Here is a 19,784-nt window from a genome sequence, read left to right on the forward strand (position 1 = left end):
TCTCCTTCTGTAAATTCACAGTGGATCTGGCCAACATAGAGTAGGAACTAGTTCCTCTAGTTCTTTTAATATTTGTGGGTACAGAACAGCAGTTATGCTGACAATCTGTTATCCTTCATTTGTACTATATGACCAGTCTTCCTACTTTTTGGTATCAGATATCCTGGATGATGCCTTATAGAATATAGAATTTGAGATCTGGAAGGGACCATAGCAGCCAACTAGTTCAACCCATACACTAAAGAATAGTTATCCATTTCTACTTGAAGACCTATAAGGAGGGGGAATCATTGTCTCTCAAGGTGATCCATCCTATTTTTGGACAACTCTAATTGTTAGAAAGTTTATCAGGCTTACATCAAGCTTAAATTTGCTTTTTGCATTTTCTATCCATTGTGGATTCTGCTCTCAGAGGCCAAATGGAAGAAGTCTGGTACCTCTTCAACATGATAGCCCCTTCATATTTGAAGACAGCAGTTATGTTCCTCCAAGTCTTCTCTTTTCTACATTAAACATGCCCAGATTCTTCAGCTTATCCAAATATGTCAGACTCAAATTATTCTACTAGCCTGGTGGTCCTCCCTGGACATTCTCCAGCTTATCAAAACCTTTCTATCAGGACCACTGAGAATAGAGTACATTTAATAAAATTCCAAAATCATCTTTCAAAACAATTACTCTCTAATTATGCCTCCTTGTCTTTTACTTTTTTTTTTAAACTAAGGTACAAGACTTTCCACTTATCCCTATTGAATTTCATCTTATTAGATTCAGCCAACTGGAGTCAATATCTTGACAGGATCCTTTTGGATCCTGACTCAGTCAGCCAAAGTGTTGGTTATTCATCCCAGTTTTTGTCATATAGAGATTTAATAAGCATACCATTCGTGCCTTTACTCAAGTCATTGACAGGAAATGTTAAATAACTCGGGCCCATGCACAGATACCCTTAGATCCTGTCCTGGAGACCTCCTATTTCACTGCCATTGAACCATCAACAGCTACTCTTTTGAGTCCAACAAATTCTGAATATATCTGATTATCTTATTGTCTAAATCTCCATTTTCACCATAAGAAGAATGAGACATTTTATCAAAAGATTTTCTAAAATCTAGGCAAACTATATCTTCAGTAGGCTCCTTTTCTACTAGTAACCCTGACAAAAAAATGAAATAAGATTAGAATAGCATGACTTGTTTCTAATAGTTATGTTGGATTTTGTATTTAATTTGTACTTCTCTAATTTTTAGTGACTTATAGCCTTTTTTATATGGCTTTTGATAGCTTAGATGTCTTCCTCTGAAAATTGCTTATTCATATAATTGGAGAATGACTTATTCTTATAAATTTAACTTAGTTCTCTGCCCTCAAATAATTTTATAGAGTTATGTGATACTTTTATATTCTTTTATTACCTCTCCTTATTTTAGAGGCAGTGAAGACCTGAATTCAAATATGGTCCCAGATATTTATTAGCTGGGTGACCCTGGGAAAATTAGATAATTATTTATAAAAGAGTTTAGTACAGGAGGCAGCTAGGTGGCTCAGTAAATAGAGAGTTAGGCCTAGAGTTGGGAGGATCTGGTTTCAAATGTGGCCTCAGATAATTCCTAGCTGTGTGAGCCTTAGTCAACTTAACCTCAGTTGTCAAGACCTTTCCATTCTTCTACCTTAGAACTGATACTTTGTATTGATTCTAAGACTGAAGGTAAGGGTTTATTTGTTTGTTTTAAAAGAGTTTAGTGCAGTGCCTAGTACAAAGTAGGTGTTTAATAATTGCTTGTTGCTTTCTTTCTACCCTTGGTACATTTCTTTGTGATTTTACACAACTTCTCAGGTGCAAAATATCATTGGCAACATGATTCAGACTACTTTCACCTACCATGTGTTTTTCTATTGCTCTCTGAGGCTCCTATAATTTTCATTTTTCTAGGATTGTAGTGTTCTGTTATTTGTAATCCTATAGTATCTCCAGGAGAATATCGCTAAAAATCTGGGCTTTGTGACAGAGAGCAGTTTGGGATTATTGAAAGCATGGCACCATTTTCCAAATGCAGTCTGTAGCTATCTCCTTTTATTCAATTCTAGGTCCAAATTCATTATCCACCTTTTAGATCATGTTCAAAATATGCATACTTATAGACTCAGTGAGCTGCTCATCCTAAAGAAAGTTACAAACAGGGAAATTTTCTTTCCTCTTTTTTTCCCAATTACATGTAGAAACAGTTTTTGACCATTGTTTTCTGACATTTTACAATTCAGATTCTCTCCTTCCATACCTATCCCCCTCTCTGAGGTAGTAAATAGTCATATAGGTTATAGCAGTGCTTTCATGCAGTACATATTTCCATATTTCTCATATTGTAACAGAAAACACATATCCTACATCAAATTAAAAAAAAAAAACATGACTGCAGTCAGATTCTAAGAGTTCCTCCTTTGGCTGGGGATAGCCTTTTTTGTCCTGAGTCCCTTGACTATCTTGGGACCTTATTTTGCTGATACTATTCTAGTCCTTTACAGCTGTTATCATACAATATTTCTGGTTCTGCTCATTTCATTTTGCATCAGTTCATAGAAGTCTGTCTAGACTTTCCTGAATTTATCCTGTTTGTTGTCATTTCTTATGCTGCTGTATGAATTTTTTCTTCATGGCTCAATTCAGATCCCAGCTCCTCCATGAAGTCTTCCTTAACTATCCTTCATTCCGTCCCCCATTTGAAAGTGTTGCTTTCATTCTTAAATTTTCCTAGATCACCTTCTCTGGATCTTTCCTTTGTCCTTGCCTTACTCTACATTGTATAGCTTATTGGTGAGTATGTTGTAGTCCCCCATTCCCTAAGCTCCTTGAGGGCATCTTTGTAACCTTAGTAGGCCTTGCAAAGTACTTTATACATATGTAAGAATTTGATAATATTTCTACCCAGATATATATTTTATAAAGTTATTGGAAGGGTAGACAGACATTCCTATAAGTAACCTGACCACATGGTGCCTAGCCTGCTATTCTCTTTCCTCCCCTCACCTGCCTCCTCTGTTCTCTTCTCAGTTCTCCCCCATTCTCTCCAAACCTTCACCTTTATTGATGCGCACCGCACGTTGACAGATGCAAAACCTGGTGTAACTGTGCTGTCTCAGGAATGTTTGATGGATAGGCTACTAGGATAAAACTTCCTTGACACACATAATAGACAATTAGTATGTGTTCATGAAATTAAAATAAATCTTGCCATTCCTTGCAATGAAGTTGCTAAGTATCAAGGTGTAGTTTGGCTTTAAGGAAAGCATCTTATCAAGTTCCTCAAAGAATTTCTCCACTCCTTTATTCCTTGTAATAGGTAGGGCCAAATTTCTTCTGGATAAGTTTTTACTCAGTCATTGTCAGCATTGAAGCATGAGGTGGTCAAGGATCCCCTGAAATGATATTTCTTCTTTACTTGTTGGTACAGAATGGAAGCCTCTCTGTAAATTTTTTTATTCATCTCTCAGAAAAAAGGTGTATGAGCTGCCCCTCGGCTGGCTGGATTTTCTTTATGTTTTCTGGTTTCATTTACAATGAAAATGTCAAAATGGCTGTGGTTCAGTTCCCAAAGCAGTGTGTCAACTGGTTAGTCATTGGACAAAGCTTCCCCATTGAGCAGCAACAGCTCAATTAATCTTTGTAGACAGTCTAAGTGTTCTTAGCCTTCTCTGCTGCCTTTTCCAGCACTCTGCCATCATGGCTCTGGAAGCAGAAGGGGGGCTGCATAGGATCAAGAGCTGTTTGGCATTTTTAGCTGTCTCCCAGGTTGCCATGGCCCCTAAATTCATCACCCAGCAGCCAACAATAACCCTCTCCTGATTAGTTAGGCTGGTCCTCAGACAGCCAACAGTCTGTCACCAAGACTCTACTTGAAGCCTTTCCAGCTTGGTAAAACCTGCCAGAAACTAAACTCTGCTGGAAGAGCCTTCCAGAGCACTAGCTGTGGAGCCCAAAGACTTAAGTTCAAATTCACCTCTGCAAAATGAGGGTGTTGGACTAGCTCTGAGGTTTCTTCCAGCTTTAGATTTAGGATCCATCCATAATGAGGTACCATTGCAGGACTTTTGTAGAGCAGGGCTCTTAACATATTCACATCAAAATTTCATCTTTTTTTTCTTATTGTTCTTAGTAATAACTATTACATAAAATAGTATTTTAAGGTTTGCGAAGTACTTTACAAATTAACTCATCTGATCTTCACAAAATCATGTATAGCAGATGTCATCATCATCCTTACTTTCTAGCTGAGAAGGCAGGGAGGTTCATTCCAGCCTTTTATATTTTAAAACCTTTTTTTCTTTCATTTAAGGTATTAACTATTCCTTCCAGCATTGTCATCTGAAAATATAAGCATATATTTTAATGTTTTTTAATCAACAATTTGAACACAGTTATGGGGAAAAGCAAAGTGACATGCCTTTATAGAGATATCTTTTTGCCATCAATCCATTGATCAGTGCTCTCTAGTTGTGGTTGCTCAGTCATCTATGAATCCATCTATTATGCAATCCACATCCATCTTGTCATTAAATATAGCCTGTGAGGGGCAGGTAGGTAGCACAGTGTACAGAGACCAGATCTGGAATGGGAAGGACCTGAATTCAAATCTGACCTCAGACACTTCCTAGTTGTGTGATTTGGGAAAAGCCATCTAGGCCTTGCCACTCTAAGGCAGAAGAGTAGCAATAAGGGATAAATATATATGTGTGTGTGTGTGTGTGTGTGTGTGTGTGTGTGTGTGTGTGACTCTCCAGGAGGGATATGGAGAAGGGTAAGAGAGGAAATCTAGACAATGTTGATATAAAATATCTTTCCCTAATACCTTGCACTGAACCTGGTACATAGCAGGCTATTAATATCTGTTTGTTGAATTGAATTGCTGCAATCAAATCAACATAAAAGAAAGAAAAATACTGAACATTTCATGTGTCTAATACTCTGCAAACATGTGACTAGAAGCTAAGGGCACAATCAGTTTTTCTAGGAAGCTTATAGTCTAAGAGGAGAGACAAGTGTTACACACTTATAACAATAATCCTAGAGGACTTGGAGCTGGAAGGGGCCTAAAGATTGTCTGGTCCATTTATCTTACAGAGGAATAGATGAAGGGTCCAGAGGGGAAATGGCCAGGATCAGAAAGTAGAGGAAACAGCAGGTCCAAAAATCTCTATATCTTGAGAAATATATGGCATGCATAATAAAGAAAAGCCAAGTCAGATACTTTCAACCAGTAGTGCTAAGAAAAGAAGGTGGCATTAATAGAAAGAAATAGGAAGAATCAGTGAGTTTCTATTAAGTGCTTACTTACTCTATACCAAGCATTGTGGTGGGGTTTACAAATAAAATGAAACAACAAAAAAACAGTACCTGATCTTTCAGAGTTCACGTCTAATGGTGGCAACAGGAATGTAAGGAACTGAGAAAATGGGAACTGGATGATTCTAGACCCCTGACTTCCTGAGAAAATTAAGAAATGAGGAAAAGATCAGAGTATTTGGATGGGGAAGGGCCTGAGGCAAGAACAGGAAAAAGGAATAAAAGAGAAAGGCTTGGAGAGAAAGGACCAGACTTGAACCAACAAAACCAGGTAAAGAGTTTGGGATCAGAAAGAAAAATCACCAACTTTGGCACCTGGTAGGATAATGGCAAGAGAAATAGATTTGATGTCAAAGGCCCAAGGTTTGATTCTAGCTCTTCTGTTTGTGTGAATTGCTTTGGGAAAAGTCATTTCTTTTTCTGGGCCTCATTTTTCTCCTCTATAAAAATTAATTCGATGGCCACTTTGGTCTTTACTTGAATTCTGTCACCTATTGAGTGTAAAGAGCAACTAGTTGGTGGCCTTGGCTTATCATTAAAGCCTGGGAATCAGAGTTCTTGGAAATCCCTGTTGGCAAGTTTTCCACTTTTTATGTTCTCTGAAACCCTTAGCATAGGCCTTGTTTATGACCAACTCCAAGTAAATGTCTGTTGATTGAGTTGAATGTGGGCTGTGACTATGACATTCAGGTAATGAAAATGGAGACCTCAGTTCATGGGCTTTCTCTCCAAAGCCAGGCTATGTGTGATTGGAGCAAAGCTTGGGAAAACTGCTGGGGGAGAAAAGGCAAGGATGGAGCTGGGCACAGAGCCCCTTCCACGACCCAGAATCAGGCACAAAATCTGGACAGCTCTCAATGCCCTGGGGCAGTTACTCCCTCTGCAGTCGTGCTGGGCTCTCTAAGAGCTTCCCAGACAACTAATGTTCTAACTATTTATTCACTCCTGAGAGAAACCCGAGACGAGTCTGGGGAAACTGTTGTCAGTGGCAGCTATGGGGAAAGCCACCCAGGGAATCAAGGGTCCTGCTCCAGCCCTTCTGTGGCGATGAGATTGGCCGGAGGTAGCCCCAGCTGACTGCAGGGCGGCTTCTAGGTCAGGCCTCAGGAGCTTGTTTCACATAATGCTAGTTCGAGTGGCTATGGTCCTATACGATTCGCCCCCAAAAAAACATTTTCCTCACAACCTCCCCAGAGAGTGGATATTCACAAAGGGTAATGATTCTCATTTTACAAAGGAAAGGGTTGCAGCTCGGAGAGGCCCTCCGTGTCCCAGGCCAGGCCGGAGATACTGCTCTCTGCAGGCATTTAGATTTCTAGGCTGCCTCCTTCGTCTCTCTTCTTTGCTATTTCATGACTTTCGCCGTTTCCTCCTCCATCCCACTGCTCCAAGTTCTATTACTCTCCCTTCAGACTCCTCCTTCTTGCCTTTAGAAAGAGTCCTGGGTCTCCAGCTGCCTCCTGGAGTCTCTGAAAAGAGGGGCAAGATAGGCTTTACACCTCCGGAGCTCAGGGTTTGCTGGTTTGCTTCTTTCCCCTTCTCCCTCCCTCCCACCTACCAGACCTTCCCTCGCGCCCTGCCCGACCTGACCCTCCCTTTCCTTAGCTGCTGCTCCTCCCCCGCATTCTTGCCACCCACTCTTAGCTCCTCCTCCTCTCCCCTCCCCTCCAGTCGCCCACTTTCCGTTCCTCCTCCTCCTTTTCCTCCCATTCCACGTAGCTCCTCCCTCCCCTCCCCCTCTCTCCCGCTGTGCAGCCTCGCTCTTCGCGGTTCTTCGTCTTCGCCTCCTCCGCAACCTCCCGCACCTCCGCCGCCCTCTTTCTCCGCTGCCCCCGCAGTCCCTCCTCCCTCCCTCCCCCGCAGCCCCGCCCCCGGCCCTCCTCCCTCCCCCGGCTCCTCCCCCTGGCGGAGGCGGCCGCGGGAGCCGGGCCCGGACGCTCCGCATTGTCTCCGCGGCGGCTGCAGCCCTGGTGCGCCAGCCGCTGGCCGCCGCCTCTCCCCGCTCGCTCTTCTCCCGGCGGCGCGGGCTGCGCGGCGCTCAGCCCGGACCCGCGTCCCCTGGCCTGGACCTGCCCCCGCTCCCGCCGCCAGGCCCGCAGGGTCGGATGTGCCGTGGCGGCCCCGGGCCCCGGCTCGGAGGCTCCCGGCGGCCGCGTGAGGCGGCGCCCGGCCCCGGGGCTGCGTAGGCCCCGCCCGGCCCGGCCCCGCGCGGCCGGGCCCCCGGACAGGTCAGTGCCCGGGGCGGGAGCGGGGGCCTGGGCGGGCAGGGCGGCCCCCCGGGAGGTTCGGCTGGGCCGGCTCCGCACTTACCCCCACCCCCACCCCAAGCAAGCCCAGCGACCCGGACACACGCGGGCACCGCCCTCGCCTGCCCCGGCCTACTCCCCGCTGGCCCGACCCGGCCTTCTCCGCCTCCCCCGGAGTCGGAGCCCCGCCCGGCCCCGAGATCGGCACCGCGAGCGGTTGTGGCCCGAGCGAGGATATCCCTAAAGCCCCTCTGGCCTCAGTTTCTTCCTCTGGAATTCTGGGGTTAGAGCCAGGGGTCTCGGGCCAGCTCTGCCTCAAGCTATCTCTGGTTTCCTGCCTCGAGGCGTCTTTCAGACCCTCCCCGGGATGGGGCTGGGGGGGGGGAGGCGGGGATGGACGTGAACTTGGGGGGCTTCCCTCTGGTGGGCTCCGTTTCTGGGGCATCCTGCCCACCTCCTCCAGCCCAAAGAAACCTGGACACTTTTAGAAACAACCTAACTGGGGGCTGTGAAGCTGCGGGCTGCCGGGACGCCAAGTCCCTGCTGCCGCCGCACTCTGGCATCTTTTGTCTGTGTTTAATTTTTAAGAAGGTGCTCAGCCGCTCCTTAATGGTAATCTGAAATACAGGGAAGGGAAATAACTGGCCTAAGGTCTCATCGAAAGCCTGTGAGGAGAACTGCAGCTGGGAGTCCAGATTTCTTCTGTTTACAGCATTTTGTTCCAGGACCCCCTCCCCCCTCGGTGTCTTCCGAGGCTTCTGACGTTCACTTTCAGTTTTCTTAGCCCAGCTCCACTCAACCAGCCCATGTATGGCTGCTAGGATGTTCACTTTCACCCACGATCAAAAATTTTTAGACTGCCTGGATCTTATACCTTTCCCATAATAGGTGCCAATACCTCCACCTCCTTTTCCCGGAACACCCTGCTCTCATCCTTGCCTTGTTTTGAGGGTCTCTAGTATGGGGCCAGGTTGCCTTTGCCTTTTCCAGCCATTTGGTGTTGTGGCATGACTGGTTAATCCAAAATCTAATTAGAATTACTATGAGATTTTCTTCTCTTCCTACTCAACCCAAATGCCAGGCGTTCTACTTAAAAATAAAAATGGCAGGCTAATGAGGCAAGAAAAATCCCTTTTTCCAGGACCCATGTCTCCTGGGTTAACCCTCTCTTTGGCTACTCCAATTCAGACAGAGTGGGCCTAAGTCACAAGTGAGGTTTGCCACAGTACTGATTTTTCTCCAAGCTCTGGAGTAAAAACTAATTTTATTTTCTTAATTAAAAAGCAATAAGACCTGCCTTTTCTCCCACCTAAGGTATCTATGAGTTAGTCATGCCATCCAGATTGCATAGTAATCAGAAATGTTAGTTCCTAGGAATGAGCTGATGATAATGCCTACTTGGTCTAAATCCCAGCTCCCCAAAAGTCATAGTACAAGAACTTATTTATTAGTTCATTTAGTGATGAAGATATTACAGTTTGTTGAAGACTCACTAACTACAAAGGGGAATAAGTAAGAGATTCCCAGTCTCCAGGAATTTACATCTTCATGTTGCTGCAGAAAGACCAATGGCTGCTTGTGGGAGGAGGAGGCACCTATTTTATCATGCTAACTAGTATAGAACTCTAATGGCAGTATTCACCCAAGAACTGTTTCCAGTTACTCCTTGGATACAGCCCCACATTATTCTCTAACCTTGTTCTTGAGAAGGTAGGTAGCCTTTCTGGTAAGTAGATCCAGATCTAAGATCCACCTCCCTCTTTCTCTTGGGATACTCACCTGTTTCTTTTTCATCACTTCAATTTTGTGAGAGGCTTTCAAGTGGAATACCCAGTTCTCTCTTCCTGGACTCTTGGTTCACTGACCTTTCTTTCCCTTTCCGGTCTGGTTTCGCTTCATACTTTTGTTCAGGACATCTATTTACTCCTCCCACTTCTACTTGCTACTAAGTAGCAAGGCAGCTCCATCCTTTTCTTCCATCTGTCCCCACAGATTCCCTTAGCTTCAGATATTTGTTTCTTTATATTTCAGTGGGGAGTAATTCACCCCACAGCTGACTCTCCCAAGCTATCACTTCCTAACTTTAACTTTTGGAAAAAAAAACAAACAAAAACTATGGATATAATTTATTGAATTTAACACAAGCTTCAGTACCATAAATAGTTGGAAACTTGTTAAAAACATTTTGTTCCTTTTTTTTTTAATCCTTACCTTCCATCTTGGAATCAATACTGTGTGTTGGTTCTAAGGCAGAAGAGTGGTAAGGGCTAGGCAATGGGGGTCAAGTGACTTGCCCAGGATCACACAACTGGGAAGTGTCTGAGGCCAGATTTGAACCCAGGACCTCCCATCTCTAGACCTGGCTCTCAATCCACTGAGCCACCCAGCTGCCCCCAACATTTTGTTTCTTAAATTCAAGCACTTGAATATTTTCATGACTCCTTTAATTCATTTCAGGTGAAGTTGTTTACTCAGATTTATTCAATAATTCTATTCCACTCTCTTTTCCTGTCCCCTATCCCCATGGCTCTGTCTGTTCCTGATTGGCTCAGCCCCAGAATCTACTTTCTCTAGCCACATCTTTTTTTCCTGTTTTAATTATTTCATGCCTCAGCTACTTTGAATCCCACCATTCTGATATTTTCACAAAGTGAGTAAATGAAGAGGCTAGATCTCATGAAGAATTGTAGTTCTCATCGACCCTAGATAAACTGTCTTTTATTTATCCTGAATGTTTCTGAGAATGGTACCATGACTCTTTTGTCTGAAATGTACCTTTCTTCTTTAGGAGTATACATTAGACCTTTCTTCTAAGGCCTGTGAAAGCCACAATTATTGGGTCACAATCCACCTATCTTCTCTCTACCCTCTAATCCTAATTATAGGCATTACCAATCATCAGGCCCCCCAAATCTAGAAATCTTAAGGGTAGATAGTTATCTTTCTGGCTTTACTACTATATGGTTCAGTGATTATTACCATGGGGTTTTCATCCCCACTTTGGGTGAGTCTAAATGTAGGCAGGTTAATGTTCTGTGTTCCAGCCATTGCAGAATGCCTATGCTGACTTAGCCTTCCCCCTCAAAAAGACCTCTCTTAAAACATAACACACAAATACCTGTGCTAACATAGGGAGTGGGGGAAAAAGAATAGGGAACCTTTCAAAATGGTGTCTTTTACCTTCATTCCATCTGTTTTGTGCCTATGTTCTCAACTAGAAAACAGGAAGGATAGTTCCCTGCCAGTAGGAGAACTTTGACTAAAGGGATGCCATAGGCTTCCCTGTGGTGGTCAGGAAGTGCCATATGACTGCCTTGCTGCAGTTTTTAAGATGGTACCTATTCACTTGACCTCCAACCTAGCACTATGGTGGCAGAAGAGCAATGGAAGCCCCAACTCACCTTTGGCATGTGCCAGTGCTCTCTAAAATCCATTTGCTTGTGCTAGTGGATAATAATCGCCTTTAGCACTTTATTTTCCAAAGCACAGGATTAACACTTTGAGGGAGGGGGCTCTCTACAAGAGGAAATTTGATTGTAATTAAGTGGTTTTCCTGACTTCTAATAGAAATCACAGCTTACCAGTTGAGAAGATTTAAGCATTGTTATTTCTATTTTTAAAAGTGTATTGTTTGATAAAGCCTTATTACATTTTCGTCACTGCTCAGGCAGGTGCCCTTTAAAGCAGTTCTCATCACATGTTTTAAATCAGTGCTCTATTTTGGTCTTTCTTCAAATTGATTTCACAGCTACATCAGAAACTGCTTTTGGATACTTTATTTGCTAGCACTAATTGAGGCAAGTATTTGTGAAATCATTTAGGAAATGAACCATTACTACTTCAGCAGGTTAATCAAAGTTTTTCAGGGAATTTTTTCACTATAATTCCTTAGAAATATATAACTATCAATAGACCCCAAACCAGAAAACATTTTAGCATTTTTTTCTAGCTATAATAATAAACTTAGATTTTGGGATTTTCTTCAACAGCTTCCTGATTTTCTAATATGGTTTCTAATTCTGATTAATAGAGTTACACTCTTCACAGGTTGCCACAGAATTAGGATATAATAAAACATTTAATATATAATCTAGGGGGCAGCTGGGTAGCTCAGTGGATTTTGAGAGTCAGGCCTAGAGATGGGAGGTCCTAGGTTCAAATGTGACCTCAGACACTTCCTAGCTGTGTGACCCTGAGCAAGTCACTTGACTCCCATTGCCTAGCCCTTACCACTCTTCTGCCTTGGAGCCAATACACAGTGTTGACTCCCAAGACAGAAGGTAAGGGTTTAAAAATATATATATATATATATATATATAATCTAGCATTTTCACTTTAGATAATTTTTTAGCTAGGTCAACATAAAAAATTTCATACCAGGTTATGCAACAAACCATATTCTTTCTCTTTCAGTTTTTCTATAGACTGTTCGAGGAAGATGAGCTTTCTTCTTTCAATTCACAAATGATTTTTCAATTTAGACTGAATTATTGGAAAATAAGAAAACATTCTTTCCATAACTGTTGAAGTTACTACTATTAAAAACCAAATTAGTAATTGCATATTCTCAGAGGAATCTGGTAGATAAGAGATTTGTACTATTTCACTGATTATGCTGTTCATTAAGGAGAAATGATTGTTGAATGTTGAGGCCATAGTCACTCATGTCCAATAGTTAAGGACTCTGGTGTACTGAAAATATTCGCAAGAAAATAAGCTATACAATTCATAGTTTCTTGAGAACTATTTCCAGACCATTTTTCTAAATGGCTTTCACAGATTTCATACTATTCAATTTTAAGTTTCAGTTACCTTTTCTTAAATTTTGGCATATCTTAAATTTAAACAATATTAATAAGCATTTCCTAGAAACTACTTAAAACAATTTAAATTCATAAAGATTAGTTTTAGAGAAAACATTTTTCTAGTATACTTGAGGGGCACAATCCAACTGGAAACCTCTTTTCTCAGATCATAAGTATTCCACCAATAACCTAGAGGGAAGGCAGTATGGGCTGAGAACTTAGTGAGAAAACAATTATGGGAAAGAAGGGGGAGGAGAGGAAAGTGTTTCTAAGGAACGGAGGTTATCATTAAGTCTTTATTTGCAAGGCCAGTGTTTTCCAGAGACATACTCTAGAGACCACTCACTGAATCCTAAGCTAAGAGCATCCTCTATCCTGGGTTAGTCAGATTCTCATCTGGCCCAATATTCTTGCTTCAAGAAATAAGTAATATAAGCGAGGATGGACCAGCTTCAAATATTATATGTGTCTCCTGAAAGGCCCTAGCATTCTTGGGACGATAGTATCACCACAGAATTTAAGCCCTTTTTTTTCCTGTTGTTTCAAACTAGTTGGACTTTCAGAAAGACTTGGAATGTCAAGATCCAGGGAACAGGGCCATGGTCACCTTCCATCCCCTTTATTTTATGAATCTTTATTCTCAGCCTTTGTCTTTTCAGAATCCGGTCCCCTTCCACCTTTTTGGGAGGTGGGAGTAGAGAAAGGGCAGAGAATGCCCCACCTAAAAATAAAATCCATGTGTGTCTGGTGCTCTGGCACCAAAGGTTAGGGGAAATATGAGTTGTGAGAAACTAGTAGCTGCCTTGGTGCCCCTTTATGTTAGTTGGGTTAAAAGTCTGTTAATGACACAAGATAGGCTATCAGTAAATGTATGCTAAGTGAATTATTTGAGTTGAATCTCTTTGGTTTATCCTTATGGCAGGAGCAATTGCTTTATAATCTGGCCAGACAAAATAGAAAGCTCTCTCTGCAAACTTAAGTCCTGGAAGAAAGGAAAGGACCAAGAGTAAAATATGAAGACTTGAATAGCACATAATCCAATGGAAAAGAGGGCCATGAAGTCAGAGGACTGGGGTTCAAATACTTTAACAGAAGTCTCTGTCTTTATCTAGGAAGTTAATGAGTCAGGCCAGTTGAGCTGCCAGGCCCCTTGCATCTCTTCAGTCTCAGATGAAGATCATGTTTCCTTGGACCCCAGTGATGCTGGCTTCCTAAAAGAGAGCCCAGTTCACTTCATTGGGCAGCCTCTAGAAAACCAAATCTGCCTTTGTATAGGGCCTCACCCCAGGATGGGCACAATAAAGAGCATTTATTAAGGGTTTCATTCTATACCAGGCATTGGATTTAGAGGCAATAGATTTGCAGCCAAATAGCCCTTGGGCAAGTCACCTAATCTCTCAGCCTTATTTTCTTCAGCTGTAAAATGAAGATAAAAATAAGTGTGGACCATTGTAAGGATGGTGTTTTATAAAATGAGGACCTTTTGTTATTAGTTGTTTTGTCATATGAGTCCTTTAATTCTTCCAAAGTACCCTTGGCCACATCTTAAGAGAAGACCTCTAGAAGTCCTCCCCTGTAAACATCAGTGGGTGTCAGCATCAATATCAGGTAGAAAGTCCTGGTATTTTGGGAGCCATTTCCCTGGATCTTCTTATAGCTAGAATGGTGCTTTGCTTTTACCTTTCAGTCCAATAATAGCCTCTGCTATTGTTGCTACCACATTTGACTTAGGGGACTCTAATTAGGTGCAGAAACTCCAACTTTAGATATGAGGCTGTGAGCAGGAAGCCATCTGCAGCTGTTAGGACATCCTCCATTGCTCTCCTTGTTCTCTCCAGGATGTGAAGGACTCTTAACTGACCCCATTGATTTCTTTCAAGGTATCCCTGGTATATATAGAAGCCTGCAAACCATTGCTTACAGCTTGGCTAATCCTCCCCTCTTCCAGAAGGGGCCAGTGGGCAGCTCTTCCTTTTTTCTTTCCCTGTGCCCTGAGGGGTAGCATGAAAGGCAGCTGTATGGTAATGGGGGGGGGGGGTGCTTTCCTTTGGGAGAAGGCAGCCCTCTGACTGCTCAGCCCTTCCTTGTCCCCAACACTTAGGCCTCTGAAACCAAAAACATCGATTCATCAACAGTTTGGCTAGTTCAGTAACCCAGCTCCCCTTATTACTCTGAAGCATCTCTAGGGCACAAAGTGCCAACCTTCATTTTGATTAAAGGATACATCAGTTTGGTTTCAAAGTAACCAATTAGGATTGGAATAAGTTATTTAGGGCTTTAATAACATAAAGCATTTCTGTCCCTTGCAGGGTGAAAGTCATGCAAGTCAGTCTGGGTTCTGTTGATGCTAGTTGTGAATTCTAGGATCAATTTGGTGATGGTAGCATCTTTTAGGTAATCAGTGTAGATAGGATGACTTCAAATTGGCTAACAGCTAGGTCACAGACAAAATTGTAAATGATAGCTCACATTTTACAGGGCTTAAACTTGTGTGGTTTGTCCCCTCCCCTTCCTAACCTCCAAGGACAGGTAATTAAGTCCCTCCATCCTATCAGAAGAACTGAGATCAGCATTGGGGACTCTAATTTTAAAGATCTGGTTCTTCAGATTCAAAACCCAAAACAAATAATCTTCATCTAAGGTTTCTTAAAGCTGGACTACTGTGGCACTCTACCACTCACTGTGCCACACCTCTCTTGAATCACTGGACCCATTTTCCAAACCTTTAAATCATTTTGCTTAAAGAGGCCTGATTTTAAAAATTGAAACTTCAGGGTCCCTGACCTGCCTTTTTTTTCTCCGAACCCTTTCCCAAACTCCATGACTGTAGATAAAGGCTCTATTCCCCATATCTGTAGCAGATCCTGGCCCTACCCCTATGGTTCTCCCACTTGGACTCCATCTTCCCAGATAATTGAACAGACAGCTTCAAACTGCTACAATTTTTAGTGGACATTCATATTAAACCTTTCTAAGTTGTGGGTAGGTAGTGTTAGACATAGAACTAGAACCCAGGTTCAGTCCTGAAAAAGACAATCTTAAGGTGAATATGATTTATTTGAAAAGCTTTTAAAGTGGAAGAAAAAGTGGACTAGTTCTGCTTTGCTCTAGCAGCATGAAATAGAACAGGGAGCTAAATTCAGCAAGCATTTATTAAGCACCAGCTTTGTGACCCCTGCCTAGAGGATCATTGTGATACTTAACTACAAAATAAATACCAAGTAACTCATTGAGGATACACTGAGACCTGCCTGGGGACAGATCAGGAAAGGTTTCTTGGAGGAGCTGGCACTGGAGTTTAGCCCTGAAGGAGAGGGATTGTGATAAATGAAAAGGAGCAAACATTTGACAGCATGGAAAACAGTGTTCAAAGGAGTGCAGGCAGGAGATAGAATTCCATGTATGGGGGACTATAACAGACCAGTTTGGCTGGAAGTACATGAGGGAGAATAAAGACTTGAGCCAGATTGAGAAGAGCTTTAAATAAAAACAGTATGGGTTTTTAATTTATCTTAAACATAAAAGGGAGCCACTGAAGAATCTCCAGCAAGGGAGTGAGATAGTTGGAGCTTTCCTTTAGGAAAGGTCCAGATCAATTAGGTTGTTGCAGAGGGGATTCTTCATATGTCCTGGAAAAGTCTAGATGGTTTACATAGGCAGAGCAATGATGATGCTGTTTCAAAGCAGAGGTTATAAAGACTTGAACCAAGGGTGGTGGCCATTAGTAGAGAGAAGGGGAATATAGGCAGTTTAGCACAGAGAGGTAGAATCTATAAGATGTTGCCACTGGCAGATTATGGCAAGTAAAGGAGTAAGAAGAGTCTAGATCAGTGATAGAAAACCTTTTAGAGATTGAGTGCCGGGCCCCACCACCAAGTGCTGGGTGGGCCCTGTCCTACCTTACCCCACACAGGAGGGAGAAAACACTCCCATTAGGCTGCTGGGCAAGAGGGGTGGGTGAAGTGAGGAACGTCCTCAGTAAAAGGGAAGGAGAGCAGCTCCACCAGAGTCCCTCTGCCTTCCTAGTAACAAACTGGGGTTGGGGGTGGAGGAGGAGGTCGAGTGCCCAATAGAGAGTGTTCCGTGTGCCATCTTTGGCACCCATGCCATAGGTTTTCCATCACTGGTCTAGGTGATGATCCCAAAGTTATGAACTGAAGAGCTATTTTATATCTTCAGTAATAGGTAATGGGGCAGCTAGGTGGCTCATTGTACAGCCAGGCCTAGATATAGGAGGTCCTAGGTTCAGATCTGATCTCAGACACTTCCTAGCTTGTGTGACCCCCATTACCTAACTTTTACCACTCCTGCCTTGGAACTGATACTTCATATTCTAAGGCAAGAGGTAAGGGTTTAAAAAAATAAGTTTGGAAGAGAGACAAGTTTAGATAGTTAGAAGGTTGAGTTCCAATTTGGCTATATTGAATTTGAGATGTATATGGGATATCCAGGTGGAGGTGTCCAGAAGACAGTAAGTACTATGGACCTCAGGAGACTGGCGGATTTGAGAAAAATACACGAGAGATAATAATAATAAAGCCATCATGAGAACTGATGACATCAAGACTATAAATCAGAGATTTCTTAACTTTTGTACCCTTGAATCCATTTGGTAGTCTAGTGAAGTCTGTGTGGACTCTTTTTCAGAATAATGTTTTAGTTTGGAAAAAAATTCCCAATTGAAGGAAATGATCATTTTCAGAGATTAGTGAAAATTATGATGTAATTTTTTCCATCCAAGTTGAAATCTATCTGTGGGTCCCCATTAAGAACCCCTGGTGTAAAAAGAAGAGACTATGGCTCAGGACAGAATTCTAGGGTGTACCCATGCCTAGGGGGTACTTTAAAACAGACATTCTCTCAGAATAAAGGAGCTTGGGAGAACCTTTCAAGAAATTCTTTTGATAGATTTTTAGATTCTTCAATTTAGAGATGAGGAATGTCAGACCCAGAGAGAAGACAACTCTTCAACTGGGTAGTGACGGAACCAGGACTGAAATCTCAATCCTTTTTTCTTCCCACTTCAACCTGGGAGGCAGAAAGGACAAGCCCTGCTTCCATGGAGCACACAGCTCTCTGCTCCTCACCCTCTGTCGGCTGTCTCGGTGCAAACATCACTTTGCAGATGCCCCACTTAAGCCAGGACTTTGTGAATTTCACTCTCATTTTTCCTACCCACATGTGAGTGAGCTGTTTAGCCAAGTCAGTGAATGCTAAGAGCTGCGAGTGAGCTCTGTGCCTTATATAGGAGACCTTGTTTTATCATTTGAGTAGTCTGCTCCAGGCAAATGATCCCTATTATGCCTCCTTACAATATCTTTTGTTGATAGCACTCTGCTTTGCCTGTATCCTAACAAGGGCTTCAAGAAACCTTTTAAGTTGGAAGATTGAACTGTTCCCATGACCTACAAAAGTGAAAACCAGAAATAGAGCAAGTCAAGAGAAATCGCTCTCCTTGAGCTGGTATTTTGCATCTCTCTGAGTAGTGTTCTCTCTTCTATGCTCTGAGGGGGAGTAGAATGGAAAATCTGGACTCCTTCCCAGCTTTCTGGAAGAAGACCTTTCACAGTAGACTATTTACTGGAAGTACAGTGTGGTGAGATCAGAAGCACCCACATGCAAATGTTAGTCCTGAAACACATTGCAAGGTGACTTAGAAGGAGGCATTATCAGTGTCCCAGCTGTCAGTTATCTCTCAGCACACTTAATCAGTTTTAATGCTATAATAACTGATGATCTTTTCTCACAATAATCGCACAAGGTAGATAGTGCCAATATGACTAACCCCAAAGTTTGGGGAGGGTAACTCTCTTACCATGAAGAGACTAAAAGGGCAAGATTTTTTCTTCTAATAAGTTCAACACTGTACTAGACCACACTGCCTCAGGCTAAAGCCCAGTGGAACTTAGTCCCAGCCCTGTTGGGTATATAGCTTATAAATCTTGTACTCATTTTGGAACTTGGAGGCAGTGACACCTACTGGCTTCTGAACAGATATAATGACTGTAAACATGGGCAGTGGTGAGGATTCCAGCTTTAGAGGGCTCAGTTCTGACTTCCAACTCCGTACTGCATTGCCCTCTGTTGGAAACACCACACTGCAGGGGAAGGAACTGAGCCAAAGGTTTTTTAAGCAACAAGCATCTATGTGGCTTACGGTATTCCTGCCATAGACAGATGATTAGAAGATGCCATATTTGTGTAGGCAGGCAGCAAAGCCCCTTAAATGATTCAGCCAAATGTTCAGGCACTAGTGGGCCCTGGTGGAAGCCAAGCATGGAACATTGATAATTGTGGACCCTAAGTACCCATTTTGTTATGCCTTAGCAAAAGTGAATTCCCTTTTTTTTTTAAATCTTGAAATTAAAACTTGAGGAGGGGGGTAAAAGAATTTCCAGGAAAATGCAAACTTAAATAGAATCAGGATAGAATTTGGAGCTGGGCATGTATTGCCATATCTACCTAAAGATACCCTAATTTGATGTTAGGACAATAGTGCACTCCTGCTATGAAATAGATCTTTCATCCAAAAATAAATATAACACACCTGAACTTGAGGTTTAAATTTACTTTCCCGTCATAATTCCCATGCATTATTTGGGGCTCTGAAGCAAGGGGTCTTAGGTAATGCCTACATAACTCCATTGCTTATTAAGAAAATTACATGGGGGCAGCTGGGTGGCTCAGTGGATTGAGAGTCACGCCTAGATATGGGAGGTCCTGGGTTCAAATGTGGCCCCAGACATTTCCGAGCTGTGTGACCCTGGGCAAGTAACAACCCCCATTGCCTAGCCCTTACCACTCTTCTGCCTTGGAACCAATACATAGTATTGACTCCAAGATGGAAGGTAAGGGTTTAAAAAAAAAGAAGAAAGAAAGAAAATTACATGAAGGACTGACTCCAAAGATAGATGAGAGCCTCATACATTTAAAGGGAATTTATAGTCCAATCTCTTCATTTTGTAGTTGAAGATACCACCTAAAGGAGTTAAGTGAGTTGCCTATGAGTTCATAGTATTAAGCGATAGGGCAAGGATTTGAACTCATGCCCTCTGACTCCACATCTGGTATTCTTATTCCTAGTTCTTTTTATTGAGCCCAAGGGCAGATAGAGTAGGTTTCAGTTTCAGCATCTTCTACCAAAATGAGCAGCACCTTGCCCTTGGAGCAGATTGGAAGGACTGGGAAACAATGTAATCTCATTATTCTGGGCTCATCAGAGGGCAAGGTTCTAGTTGGTTATTCCAGAAATTCACCTGCCTTTGTTATTAGAACAGGTAAGGAATCAACCTACTAGGTGATCACACAGAAAAGCAGCTACAGACCTCAACATGACTGCCAAAGACTCCCCAGTCCATATCATGACAGCTTTGTGTTGTATTGCTAAGTAGTATT

The 19,784-nt window shown here is 42.5% G+C and overlaps 1 protein-coding gene across 19 annotated transcripts in view; it reads left to right on the forward strand.

The window, feature by feature from the left end:
• Positions 1 to 19,784, forward strand: part of PHC2 (polyhomeotic homolog 2) — a 212,797-nt gene that overhangs the window by 181,937 nt on the left and 11,076 nt on the right. The window contains exon 1 of one of the 19 annotated variants that reach the window (XM_007492972.3): positions 7,426 to 7,566. The exons of the other annotated variants lie outside the window; for them this stretch is intronic. The gene's annotated coding sequence lies outside the window, so the exon portion shown is untranslated. Of the gene's footprint in view, positions 1 to 7,425; positions 7,567 to 19,784 lie in introns of those variants that run through there. 19 annotated transcript variants of the gene reach the window in all.

This window comes from Monodelphis domestica, chromosome 4, assembly GCF_027887165.1.
Source record: "Monodelphis domestica isolate mMonDom1 chromosome 4, mMonDom1.pri, whole genome shotgun sequence".
Lineage (NCBI taxonomy): Eukaryota > Metazoa > Chordata > Mammalia > Didelphimorphia > Didelphidae > Monodelphis > Monodelphis domestica.